Genomic DNA, 13,469 nt, shown 5'->3' on the forward strand with positions numbered 1-13,469 from the left:
ATGATATTCCTCAGGTTTTCTGCAGAAGAGAGAATAGAAATGGATGATAGATGAAAAAGGTCACCATGTTAAGAAGAGTTTTTGTTTATTGCTTTTTTTTTTTTTTAATGGGAGCATCTTTGATATTTTCAGGGCTCATGGAAGAAAATCAGTTCCGTATGAGCAGTGTAGATGCAGGAGAGAGAAGAATCAACCATGGCGTCCTCATCTGAAAAAGGCATTTGGGGCTTGGAATGGGCTGTGAGTTGGAGATGAGGTTTATGGAGGAGGAAGAGTGTTTCTGAAGCAGAAGGGAAGCGGGTAAAGAGTGGATTCTGTGCAGCTGAGTTTGTGCATTGGGTGTGTGGAAGCTGAGGTAGTTTCAACCCATCAGCAGACAGGATAAAAGTGAGTGCTGAGAATAAGGGGTCAGATGAAGGTGGGGTAAAGGACTGGGCTCCATTTATTCCACTAAGAAGGCTACTTCAGACCCGAACAGGGGCCTACTGTGGATCTTTCTCCATCCAGTCTAAGTCTCCTCAGAAGGTGAGATGGTTTATTCTGGGACTTATCTCTACATCCATGAAAAAATTCCAAATCACATGTTTATTCTCTGAGTCTCCCCTATCACCCACATATTTGGATTTTTTTTTAAGTTAGTGAATTCAGTTCTAAAACTGTTTATTAGACATGTATGATAAGCCAGGATTTGGGGCTACAAAAAGAAGTAAACAATATTCCTTCTTTAGGGATCTTCTCATCTTGTGACTTTATAGAGTGGGTTTCAAAGGGATGCTGGCCTTTTAGAATTGATTTTTAGATTATCTGCTTTGAATATCTTAGTCCATGATTTCTTTCACAAACACACAAGACAATTAATTTCAGTTTGGAAATACTATGCTTTACTAAGATGGTAAAATTTGGTCTGAATTACTTGAAAGATTTTATGTAATCATAATGGAACTTCCTGACTTTGTGTAGTAGTTTAGTTTCCAAAATGCTTTGTTTATGTTACAATAAACAGAACATTTATAATAAACAGAACATTTTCAGGCCTACTATTTTAATATGTTAACTTATACATCATTTAAAAATCCTGGCAATAATTCTTAAGATTAATGCTTCGTACCTCACATTGGGAAAGACCTAACATTTGTTTTGTACCCCAAACGTGCCACACACCATATGATTTCATATAATCATCACAAAAATCCTATGATGCTGGCATTATCCCCATTCCTCAGACAAAAAAGTAGAGGCTTGGGTCTTAACTAAAGCTCTTTAGCCAAGGAATATCTAGAGTTCAAACTTAAATTGCTGACGCTAAAGCTTTTATGCAAATAACCTCTTGCATCTTTGCAGCTACCCTGTGAAGTAGGTGAGAACACCAAACATTTGAAAGTTTCATTCCAGGTAGAGGCCAAGACAGGAATAACTCAACTCTAGGATTCTGGCCTCTCGTCTGCTCGCTCCCCTATTGTGACTCCATATTGAATGTCACCATCTTCCAAACGTTTACTTAATAGTGACCAATAGAAGTGTCTAGAGTACTCTCTGAGAAGGCTGCATGGGTCTGGCTTCAGGGAGCAAGTTAGTCCCTGGGAGAATCTGGCTCACTGGTTTGTTATGTTTATTGCATCTGGATTCTTGCTGCATTTCTGTGCTTTCCGGGCATTAATATTCAAGCTTCCCTCATTCCTTATAAAACAGACAGGTGAGTCAAGGGAAAAAACAAATGAGAGATGTTTGTTAAGGGCTGGAGAAATATTGACAGCTTGTGGCAAGTTCTGGAGTCGCAGACGTGATGAACGATCTGGAAGGACGGATTCTCGAAGGGAAATTGTAAAAGCAACAATACCAGCAATAAACACAGACCAACAAGACAAACTTCAACTATGTATTTCTTGGCCAACACTGGGAGTAAGTGTGGTCCTTTCTGAGGCCAAATGCCAGTATATTTTTTGAATCCCAATATAGAAGACTAAGCAGTAAAACAAATTAATAATGAAATGATATTTAGGCTGAGCATAAGAAGAAGCTTACCTGAAAAGCCTGAAGGAATAGACCAATCTTCTTATGAACTGGTGTTAAAATGCAAAATAGGTTATATCCCCTCATAGGAGGCTTTTCATATTACAGCAAATTATTAACTGGTGTTCCACTACTTCAAAATGGGTAAGAATTCTGACAACTGAACTGAAAAACAGTGAAGTTCCTAGGGTTAGAGTTTTTTGCTCTCACCTGCTGTTCTTTTTTTCCTCCTAGTTTCCTCATCTCTCCTTATATGTTCAGAGTCTTCACCTATCCTCACATGGTCCCCAGACTGAGACTATGTCTTGAATTACCCAGTGCTCTTCTTTCCAAACATGATTCTCTCATACTGTTTCCTGTAACTTTCTTTTATAATGAATAGCAACCTCATCCCCTGCTATTTTAGTAATTTATCAATTATCTACTGTATCAGTCTGCTTTCCATTACTGTGACAAAATACCTAAGAAAAGAAACTTATAAGGAAGAAAGGTTTGTTTTGGCTCAAGTTTTCAGAGGTTTCAGTTCATGGTCACTGACCTTGTTGCTTTGGGTCTCTGGTGACACAGAACATCATAGAGGGAGCACATGGCAGAGGAATTTGTTCATCTCATGGTGACCAGGAAGCAAAAAGAAATAGAAGAAGAGTCCTAATGTATCTTTCAAGGGCATGCTCCCAGTGACCTAACTTCTTCTTACTAGGTCCCACCTCTTGAAGGTTCACAACTTCCTGGTAGCACCACAGACTGGTGACCAAGGCTTTAACACATAGGCTCTGGGGGACATTAAAGATCCAAATGATAGTATCTAGGAATATTTTCACTCTATACAAGAATTCTTCTATTCTGTCCCCACTTGCCAATTCCTTAGGAAAAGAATCAAAGCCTTAAGCCAGAAAAACAGTTTGAAAAGGAAAACTATCTTGATTTTTCTCACACTGATTTCCTGAAGGCAAATCCTAGCCTCTGAAGTTCTGTTTACTCAATTAGTATCACAAACAAAATAGGCTGCAGGATATTTATAATTCCCCAAGATACCAAACTTTCAATATACTCTTAAAACTGTAGGAGCGAATCTTTGTTAACAAGTAATTTATTTGCTAAACAGCTCATTTTTAATGTATTTTTCACATAATTTTCCTCCAGGAGCCAGCCTAAGCTCATTCCAATCATTTCATGCATTTAAAAAGAATAATACTGCATTTAGAAAAAGATGCATAATTCAGTATTTTTATTAGTTCAGATATTACCCCCACATCACCATCTGTTTGAATTATGATTTGCTGTACATAGAATAAATATTACTATGGAAACAAATGTTCCATTGGGACAAAATGTAAATTTGAGGAAAAGATCTCTATGGTATACTTACAGTCCTTTTGTTTTTTTGCTATTTTTGTTTGTTGTTGTTGGTTTTTTGTTTGTTTGTTTGATGTTGCCCATAAACATACACCCATATGTTGGTCATTATGTTTCTCAGGCTGGTCTCAAACTCATGAGCTCAAATGATCCTCCTGCTCTAACCTCTGGAGTAGCTAAGACTATAGATATATACTATCACACCTGGCTGGCCTTTTGGTTTTAAATAAGAGAAACCAACTCTGACTTCAGACAGAGTGGAATTGATGGAATGATATTGAGGATGGTATTGAGGAGTTCTCCTAATCCATGCAAAGATGCAGGAAGCAAATAGTCGGAATCAAGAGAAGCTGAATAGCTGGAATCACAGCCAATGCTATGCTTAGCACACGCTAGGTAGGCTGCTGCTGGGTGCTGTGGCTGGCCCAGCACTGCTGTCCTCTGGAACCATGCCAGGGACTCTGCACCTGCCAGTCAGTGCTTCCTTGGACCAGGCTGATCACTGGTTTCCAGTGATCCAACTCTCTGAGCCCAGGAGACAAAGCTTATACCTTTAGCGAGGAGGTAGAGAAGGGGGAAATCTGCCTCTTCCAGCTTCACTAGAGGGAGTGGAGCCCATTTCCCACCAAGTCCTACCTGGGGAATTCCTCAAAATAACCAAAAGGGGTCCTCTAAATGCTGGATATCTATTTTACTTAGCTGTCACTATGACAATCAGCTCTAAGGAGAAAAGACTTATTTTATTTGGCTCACAGTTTTGGAGGTTTCAGTTCATGTGGGCTCATTGGTTTTGGGCCTGTGGTAAGGCAGCATATTATGGTGGGGAGCACATGGTAAAACAAACTGCTCACCTCATAGCAAATAAGGAGCAGAGAGAAAGGAAGAGGCATCTCATAATCCCCTTCAAGAGCCTGCTCCCAATGACTTAGGAGCTCCCACTAGGTCCCACCTCTTAAAAGTGCCTTCACTTCCCAACAGTGTTAGAGGCTGGCAACCAAACCTTTAGCATATGGGCCTTTGGGGGTTGCTTCCAAAGCATAGCAACATCTGAAGAACTTTCACTGTTAATACATAGAAACTTAAATCTAATTCAAGTACCAAACTCAGCACTTTGAAAAGTGAAATTCTTAAGAAAGTACAACCAAATTTTGGCTTATTTTATTAACCCATATTGCGACTCTATTATATGAAGATGAGCCTGAACATATCCACCTGGGATACCACTGGAACCTACGGTTTCAGTTACAATTCCATTACATAGAAGATACATGTGAAATGAGTTTTATCATCAGGGAAATCAGGCTGTCCTAAAGGGTAAGATCTAATTCTTTCATTAATTTTTTTTTCCTTGCTGGGCGCAGTGGTACACACCTGTAATCCCAGTGGCTTGGGAGGCTGATGCAGGAGGATCAGGAGTTCCAGGTCATTCGCAGTAAAGGCAAGGCACTAAGCAACTCAGTGAGTCCCTGTCTCTAAATAAAATACAAAATAAGGCTGGGGATGTGGCTCAGTGGTTAAGTGCCCCTGAGTTCAATCTCTAATACCCAGACCCCCGCCAAAAATTTTTTTCTCTGCAAAATTATACAAAATGTCAAATAATAATATATAGAGTAAAGTAATGACTTGGTTTGAAATGTATTCATTGCACAATTATATATATTATAATTATATATTAAACACAGTGTATGATCATCTGTAATATGCATATTACATATAGCACAGTAGAGCATGTAGTTTCATTTCTCCTTTTGGAGTGTCTTTTGTCACCATGTTCCATGTTTCTCTCAGCATAGGGGGGACGTTGAAAGTTGGCTGGATATCATGTGGATGTCATTCATTTTCGGTTCCCTATTTTATTTTTGTAAGACCATTTCATTGGCTAGCTCAAGACATTATATACAGATAATTAAGTCACAATGAGTAGTTGGTGTAAGAACAATAGGAAGGAAAAGAGGAAGGTTGAAAAATTTTTTAAAAGAGCAGAAATATTTAGAAGAATGGGTAGGAAAATGGAGTGAACGAAACAGTAGCCTCTGCAAAGTATCTGATAAATAAAAGCCAGGTGTTGAGAAAGAAAATCTTGCTTTCCAGCTCAGCTGTGCTCCACAGGAGACCACTCTTTCATCTGGACATAACCTCTTTGCAAAGGTAAAATGGCTGCTAAGGATTTAGAAATAAACATGTACCTGTTACTTCATGGTGAGAAGGGCACCTTTCTCTTCTGTTAGGGGAGCTGGTCTTTACTTATAAATATGTATAAGGGGCAGGTTTGAAGTCCACTTTATAACAGATCTGCCTTACAGTGAAGTATGTCATATTGAGTTCTCTCCAACATCACATTCTACAGAGCTCGAGAAGCCAACACAATGGAGAATCTGGCCTCCCTAGGTGTGGATGCATCTGCTTATGCATTTGATTTCCTTCACATATATGTTGTGGGAGGTGCTGTTATGTAATGCTCACCACTATGGGTTGTGAAGTCTGAGCAGGTCTCAGAAAGCCACAGCCCTGCCCTGTCCTAGATACGCATCCAGGAGAGAATTACCTACCCTCTTATTACCCCTGGGTGCTCATCCACTGTGCATGGAGAAACCATGATACTTGCCTCATAAGCTGTTAGACAGATTATCTGAGGAAAAACCTTTTAAGATGCTGCCTGGCATGCAGCAATTATTATATCAGAATACAATTGTTAACTCTTACATGCTTTATAGCTTTAGAAAAATTTTCATAGGTATTTTCTCATTTGATAGATATTTTTAGTATTACTATTATTTAGTGTTTACAAGTATGCCATCACAGGATATTCAGTATTAATAGTATTATCGATTTTATTAAAAAATTCTTTAGGCTCACATTGTTAAAGTCCCTCAATAATGGATGGGACTGAACTGGCATTTGCTTGGGTCACATGTGTCAATCAATTTTTAATTTTTGTCTCTTGACACTTCTGAAAATCTCTTTCATCTAACTCATTTAAATACAAATGGACTAAGATCTGTCATATTTATCTGGTATGGTAGATTAGTTTCACTGCTTTATGATATCTCAATTATGATTTCACATTTCCTGTGAGTTTACACTGAGACTTTTGAATTAAAGCAGAGGTTTAGATCTTGTGATTTAATAATGGAGAATCTGAAGATATGGTCACTTTATGTTTCAAACCATGCTATATTTATGTAAAATCAAAGTGCAATACATTGTGCATATGGGAAATATAAAACTTGAAGAATTTTGACTGAAGTACATGCTCATGAGACTGTCAATACAGCCAAGACCAGGAACACTTCATCTCCTCCAAAAGTTTCTCGTTGTCCCTTTCCCTCCTCTCATCCCATTCCAATATGCAGGCAATGACTTATTAGCTTCATATCATCATAGGTACATTTGTGTTTTTGGAGTTTTATACATTAATGAATCATATATGACACACGCTTTTATGCCTGTTTTTTTCTGCTCAGCATAATTATTTTCAGAACCATCCCTATTGCCACGTGTACATTCCTTTCTATTGTTTATCCACTGACTTATTGATGGTCACTGGATTCTTTCTAGTTTCAGCTATTTTGCAAATAAAGCTACTATGAATTTTTGTCTACAAATCATCTGGGTTAGGTGGGTGTATCAACATAAGAAACTATTGAGCTGATTTTCAAAGTCACCATTTTACAGTCATGCCAGTGGTATGAGATAGTTTTAGTTTCTCCACATTTCTGATCACTTTGTATGTCATATTTTTAATTTTAGCCATCTCAGTGATGGCAGTGACATCTCATTGTGATTTTTATTTGCATTCCTTGATGATTAGTCACAGTCTTCTCATGTACCTAAATGCTACCTGTATATCTTCTTCGGTGAGGTGTGTGTTGAAATCATTTTTAAAAATTGGATAATTTGTCTTATTGAATTATAAATACTCTTTCTATATTCTAGATTATTTTTCTTATTCTTATTTTAATTGCTACATAATAATTGTACATATTCATGGGGTACAGCGTGATATTTCAATACATAGATAGAACACTTAAGGATCCAATCAGAATAATTAGCATTTCCATCTTCTCAAATATTATCATTTCAATGTTTTGGGAAGATTCAAACATTTATTTAGTTATTTTTGGAGGAACTCTTTCTCTATTTCAAAAAGACACTCATCAATATTCAGTTTTAAAACAGTTGCACTATTGGTTTCTCTTTCTCTCAAATGTCCCCAAAGAGTCCCCAACAAAAAATAATACATTTTAAGCTAATAAGCTGAAGGTTGTACACCTAACAGACATTGCACAAACCTCACCTAAAAATGGGAATTGGATGGGGAAAGAAATATTGAAAGATCAGCACACTGCCAGCCCAGACTATAGAGAACACTCACAGCCAGGTGAGGTGGCGAGGTACCCCAACCTCAAAGAAGAAAAGTTTCAAAATAGTCTATAATGTAAACAAAATTTGTACATGCATTTTTCCAGATTTTTCCATCACTGACTGATACACAATGATGTGATACTCTTAAAGACAGCCGCTTCAGACCCAGCAAGGGTGAGGAGAAGAGTTTTATACAGCTCCAGCCAAAACAGAATTTTCTTTCTTTCAAAAAGGCAGGAGAGCAATTAAGTCATCACTTCAAGATTAAGGGGTCCATTATCATTCTGTGAACAGCTGGGAAGCAGGTAAGAGGACAAAAATTTCGACTCCAGGCTGAGGATATGGTCTAGAGCCCTGGGTTCAATTCCCAGCCCCATGATGAACAAAGAGATAAACAAAAGTCTCAGAGGTCTCAGCATCTTAATTTGGGTATAACTAATGAAAAAAGTAAAAAATAAAATAAAGTTGTCCAAAGATACCTTAGAACTAGAAGAAAAAAATAAACCAACCCTAAAATGCACAGATTTTGGTTTTGGTTTTCTCTTCTTGGAATCACTTTTCTGGTTTGGCAGGTGCTTTGTACCAAGCAGTGAGGATTCCCACTGTGGAGCCTCTCCCTGGGCTCCGACTGTCAGCAAAGCAGGCCCACACCTCATTTTCTTCCTCTAGTGGAGAAGGCAAATATGGATTAGGCTGAAAAGTGACCTTCCAAAAGTGAAAAAGAAATTAGATTCAGAGCTGTGGAATTATTCAGAATGTTTTACTAATGGTTGCTATAGCAACAGAAAGTAATTACAAAATGTGTACATCACAACATGCTTTTAAAGACACTTCACATTTTGCTCACATTCCCTTAAATGTTATTCCCAAAGCTGCTCAGGCTCTAGCCCAGCTGGAATCTCTGGAAAGAGGCAGAAACAATTTGGTGAAAAAGACAAGAGAGAAGTGATAGGTCACCTTGAGGCCAAGGCTGACTGGCCTCAGGTTGAGTCAGGATTAGAGGAAGGAACAATAGCAGGGCAGGACTGGGGAGCTCTGGTCCAGAGTCCTTGGGTTACAGAGATGCTCCCCTCTGGTGCATTTCAGCTTATCTTTCAAATCATCAATTGTCTTTTCCATTTTGGCTGCTGATCTTTCAGCAAACTCAGCATGGGTCTTGGCCTCCTTGAGTTTATCAGTAAGAATTTCTATTTCATCCTCATATTTGTCTTCCTTTTGAGAATACTTTTCTTCGGTATCGCTCAGACACTTTGGGTTCTGGTCTATCAGTTGATGCTCACCCATCTTCTGGCAACAGGACTTCCAGCTCAGCTTGTTCCTCTGAGCCATCCAAGTCTTCTTCAGTAATCACTAACTTACCAGCCTCCTCTTCACACTGCCAGTCTGTTTCTTCTGGGAAGTGCGTAGCTTCTTTGAATTAGATTTCCTGGAGTTCCATCTTTCCTTCATCTTCTAGGGCCTGGTTTGCAGTAATCTTCATACCTCTCTTACTGTCATCCCACCGCCTCCAGCTTTTGCAGGGCAGCAGCTAGAAGCTCCTGAGCATGATCCAGCTCCTCTTCAACCAGTTGGATCCTACAATTCAAGGAGGCCACCACAGTCTCAGCCTGTTCCCAGGCCCGCCTTGTACCCTCTGCTTTCTGTTGGAAGTGTTCTGCTCTTTCCTCTGCCATCACTGGCCTGTGGCTGCAGAACCTGGACCTTGCACTTCTCTGCCTTGGTGGTGGTGATCCCAGCCATGACACCCACCCAGCGGGTTCTGGGAACTCTGGTTTCTGCTTCTCTAGTTATTTCTTAAATGTGTGATTAATGCAGTATACTATAGTTACCCCTTCCCTTCCTAGAATCTAGTTATCTCTACTTTCTATTTCTGTGTGATTATCTTTTTTTGCTTCCATAAATGAGTGAGAACATGATATTTATCTTTCCATATCTACCTTATTTCACTTAACATAGTATTCTCCACTTCCATCCAGGTGGCTGCAAGTGATATGATTTCATTCTTTTTAATGGACAAATCATATTCCTTTATTGTATACATACCACATTAAAAAAATCTATTCATCTATTGATGAATACCTAGATTGATTCCATTTCTCAGTTATTTTGAATAGTGATGCAATAAACATGGGAATACAGCTATCTTTTTGTATGTGTATGTGTATGTGTACTGAGTTCATTTCCTTTGGACATATATCTCATAGTGAGATGTTAGATTATATGGTAGTTTTATAGGTTCCTCAACAAACTAAAAATAGTTTGTTAAACCTGTAAATTGGTTTCCATAGTGGGTGTACTTACATTCTCACAGTGTATAAGCTCCCCTTTCTCCCTGTTCCTGCCAGTATTTGTTGTTTTTATGCCTTTTGATAATAGCCATTCTACCTGTGATGAGATGTTATCTCATTGTGGTTTTGATTTGCATTTCCCTGATTATTTGTGATTTTGAACATTCTTTTTGGTTATTTATGTGCTTTCAGATACAAACATATTTTGCAATTTTTTTTCCAGTCTGTGACAACAATGCATAGGGATTTTCATTCAAACTTTTTCACCCTTGAACACCTCTTTCTTTGTTTTGAATCTCATTGCTAACTGCTTGCCTGGAATATTATACAATTGGTAAACATTTATTTATTTATTTATTTTTGTACCAGGAATTGAACTCAGGGACACTTGACCACTGAACCATATCCCCAGCCCTTTTTTGTATTTTATTTAGAGATAGGGTCTCACTGAGTTGCTTAGGATCTTGCTAACTTGCTGAGTCTGGCTTTGAACTAGCAATCTTCCTGTCTCGGCCTCCTTAGCTGCTGGAATAAAAAGTGTGCCCAGCACATTGCAGAGTTTTGTATTCTACTTCTGCTTCTTAAATGAGATCTTCTTTCAGTCCTTATTCTGTGGTCTCCTGCTTCTTTGTAACCTCATCTCTTGATACTCCCTGTCCATCTGTAAGAACCCAGGTGATTTGTGGCTGAATGCCAAGATTAGTGATGCATTTTTGGAGTTTTGCATACACTTCAGTAAAATAACTGTATTCCTAAGAACCCTAAGCACACTTTATCAAAATATCATGTAGGGACAAAATGAGATTCTGCTTGGTTTGTGATATTGATGAAGAATCCAGTCATTTTTACTTATTTATCAAGCAACCACACACAAGAGTAAGGGTTTCTCTATAATTTTAAGAATTTTATTTAAAATTTTTTGTTTTTTGGTAGACACATCACATTTGTACATATTTAGAAGTTACAGTGTGATATTTTGATTCTTATATATATGGTATATGTTGGGCAATGATCAACTCAGGATAATTAGCATATCCATTACTTAAACTTCAATCATTGTGATGAATGCATTCCAAATCCTTGTTCTAATTCTTATTTGATAGGTAAAAATACACTGCATTGGGCTGGGGATGTGGCTCAAGCAGTAGCACACTCGCCTGGCATGCGTGCGGCCCGGGTTCAATCCTCAGCACCACATACAACCAAAGATGTTGTGTCCGCCGATAACTAAAAAATAAATATTAAAATTCTCTTTCTCTCCCTCTCTCTCTCACTCTCTCTTTAAAAAAAAATACACTGCATTATTTTTATTATATCTACCCTGCTGCATTTTAGAGCACCAGACCTTATTCTTCCTATCTGTAGCATTGTATCTGTTGACCAAACTCTAGGATTTTAATGTTCAAGAAAGAATCTAATCAGCTGACAACAGATTTCGGAAGGCCAACAATGCTTGCTGATTCCATGACATAAATGGAGACCAGGTTAGTGTGGCCATAAAAGGCACGAATGATACGGTTAGATACAAAGCCCTACTATATTTAGTTCAGAAAACTTTCAGAAGGGGTTGACATCATCATTCAATAGTTCATGCTATTTCCCTCTAATGTAGGGCTCTTCATTCCTCCATTTAGAGTACATAGGAATTTACTTCTATGACTTACACACCTTTCAAGCACTCTATTTTCCTTCTGAGTTCACACCATTCTTAAAGGGAAATTGTTTACAGTGGTTAACCAGTTACAGCTGGTTGTTCTGTGAAATGTCTTAGAAGTCACTTCACAGGCCTGCCCTCCCACCCCTGCCCTTAGGAATGGTTCATTCCAAATGCAGTGGGTTGCCTCTTCAGGATAGATTCTTGGCTACCCCTACACTCCTCCTTTTTTTCCCCTCAGCAATTAAAAATTCCTACAGAATAACTAAGAAGGATCAACTCCTTCTTTGTTGCCCCTGCAGCCTGTCCTGGTCATCACTACTCCTGGAAGGCACTTGGCCTCCCGGGCAGGGACAAGTTCCTCCTTGTTTCTGAGATGGTTTCTCTTTGTGACAGTCATCTGTGCTTTCCTTGAGTTATGGGCCGACATGCTGGTACTTGCCTTTCTTTTTCTACTGAGTTCAATCGTCAATTGTTCTTGCCATCTGGACACTGCTCACTAAGAAATCATGGAACAAACAAAATTTCTATTTTTAATTTCTTAGATTTTTAAAAAGGGGCTGGGGTGTGTATATAGCTTAGTGATAGAGTGTGTGTTTAGCATATGTTTTAGACTCTGGGATCAATCTCTAGCACTAGAAAATGAGAGAGAGAAATAGAGAGAGAGAGAGAGAAGAAGAAAGAAAGAAAAGGGAGGGCACATAGGGCACTTTTAAAAATCAGGTCTAAGTTTATTTTTTAAAACAGAAATTGTTCCTGTTACTTTCAACCCTCCTTCCTAGGTATCTATTACATGGTAGAATCAAGGGGAATTCTATCTAATCTCATTCTATAGAAATTAGCTGGTTTTTATCACAACTTGGGCTCTGCTTTTTGTGGTGAATGTTAGTTTCTAAAACAGATCCTTCTAAGAAATGAGTAACTGAATAGAGAAACCTAAATAAAAAGCTAGTGTTTGGCTTCCTGAAGGGAGAAAGATTTAACATGAGAGGGTGTGAATCATAGGGAAGGCTGATAATAAAACTAGGAGTGTGCAGGCAAAGAGTCCTGGAAGATTTTGAAGGTAAATTCCAATTAGAGGATAAAAGAAAAAGAAACCTATTGCTAAAACAAGGTTGTGTGATGATATTTGCAGCTGGGAACATGATTAGAATGTAGAGGTGATAATAAAACACAAGTGGAGAAGGGAAACTTTAAAGAACCAAATGAATAAAGAGGTAAGGTAAAATATTTTAAATCATCTTTAATGAGCCTGAGGTGGAACAAGCCAAGAAGCCGAACTGAAATGCACTGAGAACAAAATTAAAAAGAGCTTGAATACACTTCCTCCCTCTAATGAAGTGGGGGATGGAAAGAGATGAGAGGCTCTGTAGTCAGGGGAAGGACTGTAGTCAGGGGAAGTCAAGGCATAGCATCCTGTAGCTGGGAGATGGAAGGGAATGGAGTTCTTCCCCTCCTGCCTCACTTCCCCCCCATTTTGTTGTAGCTGATTATGCACATATAAGTGCCTCAGGTCATTTTCAGTACCAGTCACCTGACATTCTGACTCATGTCACTGTGCACTGTCCTATAGCTGGCAGAGCAGAGTGTAGATTAACATCATGACCTGCTGCTGATCGATCACCCACTCATTTAGTACTTAATCACACTTGGCAGCATATGCTACTTCATTTTCAAGGTTAACATTTTTGTTTCACCAGAAAGGTTGTAAGCATTGTGAGGATCAGGACTATAGTCCATTCCGCTTTGATTTTCTCACAGCACCCAACCTATTGCCAAAAAAAAAAAAAAAAAAA

The 13,469-nt window shown here is 38.6% G+C and overlaps 1 pseudogene across 1 annotated transcript; it reads right to left on the reverse strand.

The window, feature by feature from the left end:
• Positions 1–8,727: 8,727 nt before the first annotated feature.
• Positions 8,728–9,471, reverse strand: LOC308651250 (tropomyosin-like; annotated as a pseudogene). Its single transcript has one exon. The product of its transcript is annotated as a tropomyosin-like (transcript).
• Positions 9,472–13,469: the final 3,998 nt, after the last annotated feature.

Source organism: Spermophilus citellus, assembly GCF_964194105.1.
Source record: "Spermophilus citellus genome assembly, chromosome: 6".
NCBI lineage: Eukaryota > Metazoa > Chordata > Mammalia > Rodentia > Sciuridae > Spermophilus > Spermophilus citellus.